The sequence below is a fragment of the Cupressus sempervirens genome, chromosome 5 (assembly GCF_028749045.1).
Source record: "Cupressus sempervirens isolate cs-2001-9-10 chromosome 5, ASM2874904v1, whole genome shotgun sequence".
NCBI classification, from domain to species: Eukaryota; Viridiplantae; Streptophyta; class Pinopsida; order Cupressales; family Cupressaceae; genus Cupressus; species Cupressus sempervirens.
Genome location: NC_143122.1, coordinates 900470811 through 900486095, shown reverse-complemented (window position 1 = coordinate 900486095; position 15285 = coordinate 900470811). Strand labels below are relative to the sequence as shown.

At 34.4% G+C, this 15285-nt stretch overlaps 1 pseudogene; it reads right to left on the bottom strand.

The window, feature by feature from the left end:
• Positions 1 to 15285, bottom strand: part of LOC149558834 (alpha-dioxygenase PIOX-like) — a 36310-nt pseudogene that overhangs the window by 3945 nt on the left and 17080 nt on the right.

Genomic DNA, 15285 nt, shown 5'->3' with positions numbered 1-15285 from the left:
CCACCCACTACAAAATAGACACAAAACCTTCTGCTCAATGTTCTCATTCAACAACCACCACCGCCTATAAATCATCTAGGCATACCATTACATCATGTAAATACTATTAAAGAAGACCTCATAAACTACCTTACACAAAATACCACTCACATTACCCAAATGGTCAATAGATTGCAATATTATTCTCTTTTCCACCACTCAAACCTATTGAATACACTTGAACAAATGGCCCAAAATGGCAATAAGGTGTCTAGGGAGGTTACAAAATGAAGTTCATAGAGGGATATGTGTCATGCCTTTTATGCTAATGGATTATGATATCAACAAACTATAGTTTATGTTTTCTTTTCACTAATCCAATATCTACAAAATCCTTATCATGCACAAACAAAAAATTTCCTATTCATTGGTGTACTCATGCTAGTATGAAATCATTTTTTTGAAATATGTGATATATAGCATTTCACCTACCACCATGTAATGATTATGAGGAACCTCAATATTATTTGAGAGATTTATACTGTGAGTTCATCCATGTAGAGAAGCCAAATTACTTTGACATCCATGATTTCTAGGGTAGAGAGAGAGGCTTTCTGCACGATTGACCTCAGGGTCATAGAAAAAGCACCTAGATGAAAGGTGGAGTTATAAAGAGGAAATTACAAATGTACACTTGATTACTTGGACTTTGAAAAGATAAAGTGATTATTTAAAACATGTTACATGTGGAGAAGACAAATGTTCTAAAGCCTTGAAGAAGTGATTAATAATAGAGAAAATGCACAAGCTAGACTATGAAATAGAGTAGAAGATTAAGGAACTTGAACAATATGCCAAGTGACGATAGTGTTGACCAAGCCATATTATAACCTAAGAAGAAATGTTATATGTTCCAAACAAAAAATTTAGCAGCGATTGAGTAACCTAGTGATGACCAAGTATTAGAACATAGTATTGGCTAAGAAAAATCATTTTGAAAATTTATGAGAAATCATTAATTCCATCTAATAGGGTTGATTTCTTAGAATATGGAAAGCGTATTAAAGATAAGGATGAATGAGCTAGAATAATTAAATCAAGAGAAATTGTGTTTGCACGTTTCTATGTAAGGAATCATCAAGAAGTTTCTAGAAAGGAAAAGGATGAACAAGAAGGTATCTAGTCAATATGAATGAATAAGGAACCAACCACCTATGAAATGGGGAAACCAAACTTGAGCAGTAGGTACAGAGGCACAAAAATATCCAATACCCAAACACAACACAATGTTTGGAAACTTAACATACCTAGAGAAAGGCTCGAATGAGATTCCTAATAAATAAGATCCCCAATCAGAGATTTCCCCACCAAATGTGCAAGGGAAATAAAAAACCCTAAAACTATGTACTCGTGAAACACATGACCACCAAGCAGCACCTGCTTCCACAACTAGAGGTTGTCCCAAGGATAATAGCCTAGTAAAACACCCACCGTAGCGAGGGGTGAGTGAAATCTCCTGCCAAACCATTGCTCATAGAAAACCATAATAAACCCAAAAAATAGTAAAACTCCCAACAAAAGGAGAGGAAAATATAGGATCCTTCATGCTTAATCAAAGAATCAAGAAAAGACTAGGTGAACCAACCAAACAAAGAGCCATGCATCAAGCACATGAAAATGCCAATAATTCCTCAATTACCCATTCTGGAAGTGAAAATAGTGAAATCTGGGAAAAACCCATCAATAATATCACCTTCAAATTGACCAAAAGAGGAAACAAGACTCTATTCATTGCCAATCCTTCATTTGTTATGGTGTCCATGACCAGCATGGTACCCACACAAATGGGGAAATCCCCAAACCAAGTTGTACCTCACCATCCCATGAAAATGAAGCCATATGACCCATGTATCCATTTCAAAAGACATAGAGAAAGAGGACTCAACAATCACTAGATCCAAAGGAGATAGGTCCCCAAACTCCCCACAAAGAGTCCAAGTACCTCAGCCAAAGAAATCTGATCAAGGTCCAAGTAGAAAAAAGCCAAATATACACAAGAGAGAACCCATACAATAGAAAAATGACCTCCCCTATAGTCGGTTGCATCCTCATTAATGTCTTCTTCATTTTGCTCTTCCTTACCAAGTCGTAGCACCCCTGCAATGCCCCTAGTGCTGCCAAAAACACTAGGTTTCAAATAGGAAGTCTGCCTCCTTTCCATCTCCCTCTCTTGCTCATTGATTTTTTAATATATGTATTATGACTTTGGCTTATTAATTGACTAGTGGAACTACAATAAAAACCATATCAAGGATCTTCAAAAGTAGTTTACTAAACTTGGTATTAAGCAACGTGATGCATTTTCTATGTGTCAAAATATCTTTGAAATTATCTTATCTTCACTATATTTTGCGTGCATATATTGTTCTCAATTTTTTTTTGTTAATCCAATTAGCACTAATAATTACAAATTATATTTCTTTTAAAATTCATCTCTTATCTCACCTACAAGACAAGGACTCTATCTCTAATAGAGCTCCTGTTATAAATAGTACTAATTTTTGTCACTTCACATTAAAAATCAAGTTTACATATACTTTTCCTAAATTATTTTGTCTCTATTTTGTAAGGTCATATTAAATGAGTTATCTATTCAACATAATTGAACACATTGTCCTAAAAAAAAAAATTTCTTGTATTACAATAAGACTTTACTAGTACTACTTCCTTATTGAAAAGAACTCCCTACAAAATAATTAAATATTTAGTAACAAAAATGAATTACTTATTATATTACAATCATTTACTACTCATTTACAAATCATTTAATCGATAAAATATAATACATTATGTTAATGTTCATTTCTTTAATGTTGATATATATGTTTATTAAAATAATTTTAGTAATAATTTTAAAAATATTTAATCTTATATTATGCTTTTTTTTCTTATACCATTGAGTATATTTGTTAAATGTTAAAATTGACAAATAATTTTCAAAATGACTTAGGACCATTCTATTATAAAATATTAAAACATTAAATAAAATAAATAAATTTCCATATATTTCATAAATGTATAATATGCTTCAATACAATTCTAATATAAAATATTGACCTATTCAATACAATAATGGTGCCTATCTTTAACATTATCTTTATCAAGAAGTGAAAAATAAATCTTTCAATAGAACCATAGAATTCTATTTATACAATATGCTATTTTATAACATCCTTTCGTCCCGTATCTTTGTATTTATACAATATGCTATCTTATAAAATCCTTCCTTCCTATATCTTTGGTATGTTTGCTACACAGTAAACACGATTAAAATGTTCAAAAATACTAAAATACTACCTTACTTTAAAACATTAAAGCATTCTAGGTAGCTTTTGAATATGAGTATCTTTAATAAATATAAAATAGACATCTCCAATGGGAAAGGCTAAAGCATTGACCAACAATGTTTATACATAGTCATTAACGTGCTTTAGTTGTGGTAGTGAATTCACAGAATATTCATAATGATTAGGAAGCACACTAATTTTTATTTACTCCACCTACCCCAAACTCTAAAACACGCATTGGAAATGTACAATCATGTTAACTTTGTGTATTTCCTTGTGGAAATATTCATTTCCCTTGGCTTACTTTTAAAAGATTCGTTCTTTTCATTTGTTTATTACGATATCCGCTTGCTTGGAATTCACAGCACGACGCTAACATAATGATTAAATAAATCACAGAATATTGACACTGATTATGAGACATAATAATTTCTATTACTCCACGAACTCCATACTCTAAAACAAGCATTGGAAATACTGGTCTTATCTCGAACTCTAAATCACACATCGAAAATGTGCAATCATGTTGAGCCGGTCGTCCTCTAAAACCCCATGTTCCCTCTGGCAATGTTTATTTCCCTCACCCGGAATCCTCAACATGATGTTTGCATGATGTAAGATTGTCAACAGAACAAATTATAAATAGAGGAATGCTACAATTGAGGAGACATAGAAAGTTTAAGGATCTCTCATTTGAGTGAAGTGCCTACCATAATCTTAGAAAACACAGAAAGTTTAAGGATCCCTCAGAGTCATCTTAATAGATATCATGATCAAATCTGGATCAAAGCTGGCCCTGGAGAATGTAATCGGCATGAAAGGTGGAGATGGAGATTCTAGCTATGCTGAAAGCTCTTCAATGTAGGTATAGGACACTAACACACCTTCCTTATCTTAATCTTCTCACTCTTCACTATTGTGAGAAATATATTAAAATTTTATTTAATAATCACAACTTTAAACCTAAAATTTTACTCAGCACTTAAAAGTTGCTTGGCACATAAAGACACCAAGTGCCAAGTGTTACTCGACACTTGATGGTGTGGAGTGGCAGGTTGCTCGACACTTGGTGGTGCCGAGTGATAGGCAAGAGCTGCTGAGTTAGCTCGACACTCAAAGAAATAATACTCGGCAACAATGGATGCTGATTAAGCTCAGCTCCAAAGGAAATGCTTGGCAAGACTAGATGCCGAGTGAGTTTGGCTCCAACTGAGAAAGAAGATGCCGAGTGTTTTGTTCAACTAAAAAATTATAACTTAAGAAATTTCAACATGAATGCTTTCACCATTAAAACCAGAGAGTCAAAGCTTTAAGATTTCAAACAAATTACTCAAATGCAATATACAAGGGAAGGGCAATGGATTCAAGTATGCCTGCTTGCCTTCTATTCAATCTTTGAGTTAAACTATTACAAAATCTGGGAGCATTCGGCTTCAACCAAAAAATCCTAAAACAACCCTAAACTGGTAAAACTTCAAACTTCAATAAACTTTAAACCTACAACTCTAATGGCTACATACAATGGTTCCTGGAGCAATCATTGCTTCAATAGGAAAAATCCAAACAACAACTTACAGAGAGAACAGGGGAAAGACGTGCAACTGTAGGCATAAACTTCTTTACTTCTTCCTTCTTCTACTCTCCTCTGCAACTTATGATCTACTTGAACTCTGAATGAATGAATAAACATTCATTTTTGTCACATTTCATTTTCTCCCTCTTTTTTGATTTCAAAAAATGTCACCCACCATATTTATGTTTTTCTCTATTCTGGGCGTCAGAGGTGGTAGGTCAGCATTTGGCTCAAGGGGCAAACATACGCTTCATTTAATATTCCAACACTCTCCCTTTGTCCTGAGCCAAACAAACAAAGATCAATGCTGATCCAAATCAATTACACCAAGACACTCTCTTAGGTGTACAAAAGTTCTTATGCCTAATGGCTTTGTGAAAATGTCTGCTAGCTGCCACTCAGACTAGCAAAATTTTATCTTGATATCCCATTCTCCACCTAGTCTCTGATGAAGTGATATCTGATGTGTTTGCTTCTCCCATGGAAGACTGGATTCTTAGACAATGCAATTGATGAGATGTTGTCACAATAAATTGTGGTTCCAACCTCTTGTCTTTCATTCAAATATGTCAAGATCCTCCTTAGCTAAATTGCTTGACATGCTGCTGCATTTGTTTTTATGTATTTAGCCTCTACTGTAGATTGAGTAACAATAGGTTGCTTCTTGGTTGCCCATGAAATTGCATCCGATCCCATATGAAACATGTATCTGGAAGTGCTCTTCTTATCATCTATACTTCTAGCCCAAGCACTATCAGTGTAACCAACCAACTTGAAACCATCATTTGCAGTATACAAAATTCCAAATCCCTTGGTACCTTTCACATACCTTAGGATCCTCTTTTCCGCTTGCTAGTGGGAATCTTTTGGTATTTCCATAAATCTGGAAATCAGACTTAATGCATGCATTAGGTTTGGCCAAGTTGCAGTCAAATACATTAAACCTCCAACCATACTCTTGTATAATGTTGGATCTACTCTTTTGCTGATGTCTTCTTTGCTCAACTTCAGACCTACTGATGTTGGTGTGGGGGCTGCCTTACTATTCTGCATTTTGAATCTCTCCAAGATCTGCCCTACATATTTTTCTTGAAAGATGCAAATGTGTTTTACTTCTATGCCTAGAAAGTATTTTAAGAGACCTAAGTCAGTCATTTCAAATTCACTTTTCATGGCCTCTTTAAACTCACCAATTAGAGCCTTGTCATTTTCAGTAAAAATTAAGTCATCTACATACAAGATAACAATCAATACATTACCATCTACTACCTTGATGTAGAGAGTGGGCTCACCATTGCTTTTGCTAAAGCCATTGCTCATCAAATATGAGTCAATCCTACTGTACCATGCCCGCGGAGCTTGCTTGAGCCCATAAAAAGCTCTTTTCAATCTATATACTTTATTCTCTTCACCTGCAACATCATAACCAAGTGGCTGCTCCACATACACTTCTTTCAATATACCATTTAGGAAGGCGGACTTCACATCCATTTGAAATACTTTCCACTTGTGCTAGGTTGCAATTGCTATGACAGCATGCATGGTTTCACTTCTTGCAATAGGGGCATATGTCTCATCATAGTCTCTTCCATACTACTTTTTATGGCCCTTGACTACCAACCTTGCCTTATGCCTATCAATCTTGCCTTCAACATTGCATTTGGTCTTGTAAACCCATTTTACTCCAATCACATGCTTCTTCGGAGGAAAATTAGTTAGCTCCCATGTCTCATTTCTTTCTATGGCATCTATTTCCTTATCCATGGCCTTACACTATTTCTTCTCTTTAATAGCTTCTTCAAAATATATTGGATCACTATGAGAAAATAATGCAAAATTAACACTTATCATAATTTTCATACCTTTCATCTTAGTATAACTCCCTAAGACTCTTGATCTTTCTTGGTAATAGGGAGGAGAGTGTAGGATTAGAATCTTCACTGTTGCCACATTACCGACTAGCTCGATCTTCATTGATACTCGGCACTGACACTCGGTCATGCCTAGAGGAGCTTGATAATGTCTAAATCTACTTGCCTTTTCTTCTACTTACTCCTTCTTGCTATTCATCAGCATATTCTTCACTCATAATTGACACTTTACTAGAAGTGCTTGGTGACTCATTAATTGAATCATACCAAGACTGATTTTCAAAAAATTTCACATCTCTTGAAAGAGTCATCTTGTTGTTGAATGGGTCATACAATCTGTATGCCTTTGATTTTGAGCTATACCCTATGAAGATGCACTTCAAACCTTTGTCATCCAATTTTTGTCTTTTCTCTTTAGGCACATGTGCATATGCAACACATCCAAACACCCTTAGGTGTTCAACTATCCATCTTCCTCACGACCATGCTTCCATTAGAATTTTGTCACAGATTACCTTTGTAGGACACCTATTAATTAGGTAAACTGTTGTTGCCATAGCTTCTTCCCAAATTTTAGTTGGGAGACTTTTCTCTTTCATCATGCTTCTTTCCATTTCAACAATGGTCATGTTCTTTCTTTCAGCTACTTCATTCTATTGTGGTGTGTAGCTAGTTGTAAGCTCTTTCTTTATGCCATGTTTTCTGCAAAAATTTACAAAAGAATTGGAGGTATACTCCCCTCCTCTCTCTGATCTTAGGACCTTGATATACTATCCCCATTCTCTTTCAACCTAGGCTTTAAATTTTACAAATTTATCAAATGCTTCAGATTTATTCTTTAAGAAATACACCCATGTCCTACGACTAAAATCATCAATGAATGTCATGAAATAAGTACTCCCCCCAATGGAAGTAATTTGCATAGGACCGATTAGGTCGGTATGCACTAACTTTAATGGATATCTAGCCCTCCTAGAATTTTCAGAATTAAAGGGAAGCTTATGTTGCTTACCCAAAATACAAGCCTCACACTTGTCAAAAGAATTTCCTACATGTGGAAAACCATCTACCATTCTTTTATTTGACAATAAATTTAAACCAGCATAGCCAAGATGACCATACTTGAGATGCCACAACCGTGAAGGGTCTTCAATCACACTCCTTAGAGCTAATTGTGTGGGAGGTTTAACACCAACCTGAGATGAGAAACATGTCTCTATCTTCAAGGGAAATATTTTGTTTTGTGTCATTTGAACTGCTGCAAGTAAGTTCTTGCTTCCATCCTTTTCATGAATGACACACCTGTCATTTTCTATCAGCACTTTGTATCTATTTTGAATGAGCTAACCAATGCTCATCAAATTGTGCTTCATACCAGGGGCGAAATACACATTTTTTATTTCCTTCTTCTCACCTTTCTTGTTGTGGACCATAATAGATCCTTTGCCCACAATTGGTAGGGTTACATTGTTACCCATCTTAATTTCTAATTTGAAACACTTGTCAATGAATGAAAACAAAGTTTCATTGACACTCATGTGGTTGCTACATCCACTGTCGAGGTACCAAACCTCAGGGTTTCCTTCTTCACCAACATTACACATGATGAAGGCAATGGCATTATTTCCACTTCCCATATTCACATCAGCCACATTTTCTTGTCTTGACTGATCATTTTGCCTTTTCTAGCATTCATTTGCATAATGCTCATATTTATGATAGTAGTAGCATTCTACACTACTCTTATTTGAGTTGTAGTTTTTCTTACCTCCTCTTGAGGTATTTTGTGAGCTACTTGCTCCATCTACTCTTCCTGAGTTTTTTGTTGCAACATTTCTTTGTCTTCCATTTCCTCGGCCTCTACATCTGGAGTTTCTACCTGAGCCATTTCTTCCTCTCTCCCTTCCTCTTGGATTTGTCTAAGCCTTGAATGCTTGCTCTTGGGAAGATGAAGAAGTAGATCTGTTGATCCTATGTGCATTGGTTTGAAGTGTACCCATCAACTCATCCATTGTCAAAACAGTGAGGTCTTTTGCCTCTTCTATGGTCATGACCAGATTGTTATATTTATGAGGTAAACTCCTCAATATCTTTTCCACTATCCTCTGCTCTTGATAGTCTTTTCCATTTGATTTCAGTTGGTTAATCACATTGGAGGTCCTTGAATTGAAGTCTACAACTGATTCATTTTCTTTCATATGAAAGTTCTCAAACTCTCTCCTTATGTTCTGTAGCTTTACTATACGAACTTTATCAATCCCCTTGAAGTTCGTCTCAAGGATATCCCATGCTTCCTTTACACAATTTTGCTACTGCAATCTTTGAAAATACTGTCTCTGTCATTGCTACTTCAATAAGACTTAATGCCTTAGCATCCTTCCTCCTTGACTCTTTCAAATGAGTCTTTTATGCATTTGTGAGGGCAACATACTGAGTTGGATCAGTCACATTATTGAATCCATTAACTACAAACTTTGACAAATCATTTACAACCATAATAGTTTTCATCTTTTTTGCCCATGTATCATAATTTTGCCCATTGAAGGGTGGTGGTTGCTGCCATATCTTTCCTGCACCTCCTACCATGTCAAATATTTCAAGAAAAACAAATGCCCTAACTCACTGTGGATGTGGGGCCTCAAAGCTCCGATACCATGTGAGAAATATATTAAAATTTAATTTAGTAATCACAACCCTAAACCTAAAATTTTACTCAGCACTTAAAAGTTGCTCGGCACATGAAGGTGCCGAGTGCCAATTTTACTCGGCACTTGATGGTGCCGAGTGGCAGGTTGCTTGGCACTTGACGGTGCCGAGTGACAAGCAACAAGTGTCAAGTTAGCTTGGCACTCAAAGAAATAATACTCGACAACAATGGATGCCGAGTAAGTTCGACTCCAAAGGAAATGCTCAGCAACAATAGATGCCGAGTGAGCTCGACTCCAACTGAAAAAGAAGATGACAAGTGTTTTGTTCAACTGAAAAATTATAACTTAAGAAATTTCAACGTGAATGCTTTCACCATTAAAACTAGAAAGCCAAAGCTTTAAGCTTTCAAACAAATTACTCAAATGCAACATACAAAGGAAGAGCAATGGATTCAAGTATGGCTATTTGCCTTCTATTCAATCTTTGATTTAAACTATTACAAAATCGGGGAGCATTTGGCTTCAACCAGAAAACCTTAAAACAACCCTAAATTGGTAAAACTTCAAACTTCAATAAACTTTAAACCTACAACTCTAATGGCTGCATACAATGGTGCTTATAGCAGTCACTGCTTCAACGTGACAAATCCAAACAACAACTTACAGAGAGAACATGAGAAACATGTGCAACTGCAGGCACAAACTTCTTTTCTTCTTCCTTCTTCTGCTCTGCTCTCCTCTGCAACTTCTGATCTGCTTGATCTACTTGAACTCTGAATGAATGAATAAACATTCATTTTTGTTACATTTCATTTTCTCCCTCTTTTTCGATTTCAAAAAATCTCACCTACCATATTTATGTTTCTATCTGTTCTGAGCGTCATAGGTGGTAGGTGAGCGTTTGGCTCAAAGGGCAAACGTATGCTTCATTTAGTATTACAACAACTATGAAAACTAACCGAAAAACCTAACTTAATTTGGAAATCTGCTTTGTGCAGTTAAATACGCTTCAATCTATGAGGCTTATTCTAGAGCGCGGCATATGTGAGAATATAAGACATTCTATGTCTAATATGGAGGGCATATTTAGGATAGCAGATTTCGGGTGTGGTACCGGAAAAAATACTCTTCTTGTGGCAGACAGCGTTGTGAGTGCTGTGCAACGCTGGCTTCATGAAGAAGAAGAGGAGATGCCAGAATTTGAGGTTTATTTCATCGACCTCCCTTCCAATGATTTCAATTCACTCTTTTGAATATTGTCCCCACACAGAGAAGAAGGCTCGGCCCCGTGTGGATCGCATTTCAGACGCCTAGACCCACGGGAAAGCCTCCATTTCTCTCGTTCTTCTGCTAGCCTCCATTGGCTTTCACAGGTCGGTAAAAAGCCCTAACTTGACTTTTCAATACAAGATATTAGTAAGATGATGATGTTGTCTCATGATTTCAAGTGATTGTGGGGAGGGTGTAGCCGCTGCGTATCCGCAACAGTTTGATGCAGATTTGATAGCGTTTTTAGAGGCCCGGGCAGCGAAGATGGTTGATGGGGGATGCATGGTCATATCCATGTATGGTCGTAATGCAGGCACCCAAATAAAGGAAGCAGGAGATAGTCAATGAGGTGCATTTAATGCTGAAGCCTCTCTTGTCTCGTCTTTCTCGCTTCCGTTTCCCTCTATTATGTTCTACTTTTTCAACGATCCAACATAAGTTTTCAACAACTTCCTAGTTTAGAACTCAATATGCTATCACATGAATGATTCGCTTAAATCCGTAGGATACGTGTGTTAGCATGCACTAAAAGTAATAACTTTACTTCCATAAATGGTTATCAATTATTAAGTATTTCCAACTCGTTTGGTGAGTTTCTTGGCACAAATGTCAACATATATAATCAGTCATAGTTCATCTATGTTGAATTATGTCTTTTGGTGGTTTTAAGAACTATTCTTCCTATGGCGCTAGTGCTCAAATCGAAGTTGGGTTTTTTGCTTATGTTTAAGGAGTATGAAAATGCTATTATTTTCTATGAAAATTGTTCATCTTCTTGTCACTTTGCAATTTTAGAGTACCCTAAAGGATGCAATTATTGTCCTCCAAGTTTAAGGTCAATTTATGGGAAAGATGTGCTAGGTTCGGGCACTATGTCTACCCTTGTTCCCACGATCCTCACAACTTCTCTAGATGCTAGTTTAGAACTAGCCTTATTTATCGATTCTCCTCCCCCTACCCCTAGTGTTCAAGTGATTGTGTCTAGAGTCTATATTCTCCTATTCCTTTTCATGGTTTCCTTATTTTCTTCTAGCTCATGTGGTGTCCCCTTTTCCTTCATCCCTTTGACCTCTTCTCCTTCCTTCTCCTTCTAAATTCTTTTCTCCCCTTTCCCCTCTTTCTTGTATCCTCTTGCTTAATTTTTTGTTCCTATTTTACTCATGGTGGCCTACCTATTATTTTGTCCCCCATTTTTCTCCCCATGACTTCTGTCCTTCATATTCTTTGGATTTATTCTCTTCTAAGTACTTATAATTATACAAATTTGTGTATTCTTGTATAGCTTTGAAAGAGCTTAGATCATGATCAAAGAGAAATGATGAAAGCTAAGGGAGTTTCTAATGGTAGCACATGCTTTCTCGAGAAGTTATTGTGAATTTTATATCCAGATACTTAGTATTGTGTGATATTAAGGGGTATTAGTAACTCTCATAGATACATTCTGGTTAATAATATTAATCAAGATTAGAATCATAACATTGTGCTTATCCAAGAAACAAAAATGTCTATTGAAGATTTCTCTTTTTTCTAGTACATTAATCTTGCCTTTTGCAAAAGTATTTTCCATGGATGATGATGGTGCCTTGGAGATCTTTTGACTTTTTGGAAAACTAACATCTTTTTTAGCTCATGTATCAGTTAGGGTTATAATTGTTAATGCATTTCATTCTCACATGCTTACTTTTGGTTGAAATGGATCCTCAATAATATTTATTCTCTAAGTTCTCCTATTTTCCTAAATTATAATTGGATGATCATTGAGGATTTTAACATGCATTTTTATACCTTTTAGAAATAAGGTGGTAATAGCTGCTTCTTTTAGACTTCCATTATTTTGTTATTGGTAGTATCTTAAATGACGTGGAGTTATATGGTGGCTCATTCACTTGGTCTAATATACATACTAAAGATTGACTTATTCGTGTTAAATTGGATAGATTTTTACTTTACAATTAATGGGATATCTTTAATGATTAGTTTGTCTCTTAAAATAAAGGTAATGCAAAATATGAAAAGGGTGTAATTTCAAATGATGGTTTAATGGAGGAACTTTACATACAAAAACCAAGAAACTTATAAAATCTAGTTTAGAATATATAATAAAGATTAAGAAATTCAACATATGAACTTCAAAACTCTTCAGAAGAAAGGAAAAATAAAATATATTAATAATTTATTAGCATATGATTTCAAGGAAGCAAAGCTAATCTATATGTGTACATTCAAATAATATCAATAGTCAAATTGTTCTTATTACATACTATATGTAGATGATCTCATTATTATTTTAAATTGAAGTGCAATAGAAATGTCAACAAACATCTGAAATATGGTCTTCAAATAATTGATTTTTGGATGATTTATTTTTCTAGGTGTAGAAAGAGTAGAAGATAAAAGATGGATCATGGTTTCATAGGAAAAAGATAATCTCTACATATTAGAAAATTTTTGCAAGACCATCTATAAACTATCTAGTACCCAAATTAAAGAAGGATTAAAATTGAGCTCCAACTACTCTAAAAATAAAGTGGACAAAAAGCTATATGGATAACTTGTTAGAAATATTTTGTGCCCCACCATAGTTAAATGATATATTCTACATACAATTTGCATTATATGCAAATTGATGGCATTATCTTGAAAGAATACTAAATAAAATCAAGGTATATAATTTTATACTCAATACCAACAAGGAGGAGAACTTATAGTTGTAGAGTATTCAAATTCTAGTTATATAACATTTTAACAATCATCCATACATCGTGTAGATTAATAAATGAACTCTTAAAAAGAATTGACATTTTGATGAACATAACAAAAACATCGTAAGATTGTACAACTACTATTTCTTGGTAAATGTGAAAACACTAACAAGGTAGAAAAAACTTACCATGTCATACTAGCTCAAAACATATTGAAGTAATAAATTATTTTTTGATATGATTGAAATAACATTCAATATTTAAGTTTTCTTCTAGACTTGACAACAATTCAACTTTAGAATCATAACCTTTCTAAACTTTCTTTGCTTATATTTTTTTAAACATATATAATATTTTTTATAAATGATAATACCACAACTACTAATTTACAAAATAATAATAAAACTCACTCTTCGAAGTGGAGTACAATATCAAGACAAATGTACCTTACCATTTCCATTAGTGAAACTTGACATTTTATACCTCAAAAAAGTTGTTTTACTCTTGATATCTTATTTTTTACTAAATATCTTATTTAAGTAAACATTATGAGAGAGTGTTGACAAAATATATTTATTACATCTAGAAAATTCTAGGGGCATGTGGGTTCACTTTGTTTCTTATCTACATTCTTCCATTGGAGTCTTCCATTATCTATATTATCATATATTATAGATATTTATATGAAATATATTCTTGTCTAGATAATGTATCTTTTCTTTCTTTCATAACCCTAAAGATTTCAATGAACACTTACATGTGAAATCTAGATACATTTTCTTCATGCTGGAACAAATAACCCTGGCTAAAAAATATTAGGGAACTTGTAGGTATAATGGCATGTGATTTTTGGGCTATGTATCTACACTCCACACAAAGAAAGTGCTACATGAGTTCATCCATTTTTATACCATTTGTGGGAAGTGGTGATTAAGAACATCTTTCAAGCTCTCTATATTATTTACCCTTCCCAATCCTTCCTTTGTGTATACATCCTCATTAAAATCACTGGTGAAGAAATAGTCTGCCTCTAGCCACCTGCAATGATGTGAATATATCAAACACAAATAATATTATAATCTAAAGAGAAAAGAGATTAATGAAAGGTAAAGAGAAGAGACAAATATTAACCTTTAATTTTATTTTCTGCCATCAGTACAAGCAACAAGTCTAGATTTGTGACATCATTATCATAAACTTTGTAAGAAGATTTAATGAATTCTTTGGCATTGGCAAGATCCTCCCACTTTGTAATTGGAATAATGGCACACTCATCTCCTGATCCCAATAGACTAATCTATACAAATGGAGGATACAATATATGGAAATGTTAGTGCTAAATTTTTTAGAAGCCCCTTAAAAAATGCCATAAAGAAGATAGTGGACATAAATTCCTTACTTTCAAGTGTAGCTAGATATATGTGATTAATTCTATCATGACCATTTGGGTCTTGAACAATAAGATCTCTCATCCATGTTGGATAGTTCTAAAGTTGAAGGGCACAACAAGCTTGATGCCCCATAGATACCATCATTCTCTCATTTCTCACTTTTAATAATATTTCTTCTCCATCAGTTCTTCTAAGCTCCCTTAGATCCACCCTATAATTAACCACTCAAAAGCTTTAGAATTTTTTAATTGTAGAAGAGTTCTCCTAAAGGGTAAAATGTTGGAACAAGTAGTAACTTAGAACGTACCTTTTGAAAGAAACTACAAGAATGATTTGAACTCACATCCCTTAGTTGTAAGTAAATTGAATTAACTAGATTTTTTATAATTTAAATAAATATAAATCAATCAAAAGGTATACAATAAATGTGATATTAATAGTTGGTGTTCCCATGACATAGATGTATATTTTGGTGGCTATCATTGTTATACTCTTTTCTTCTTTT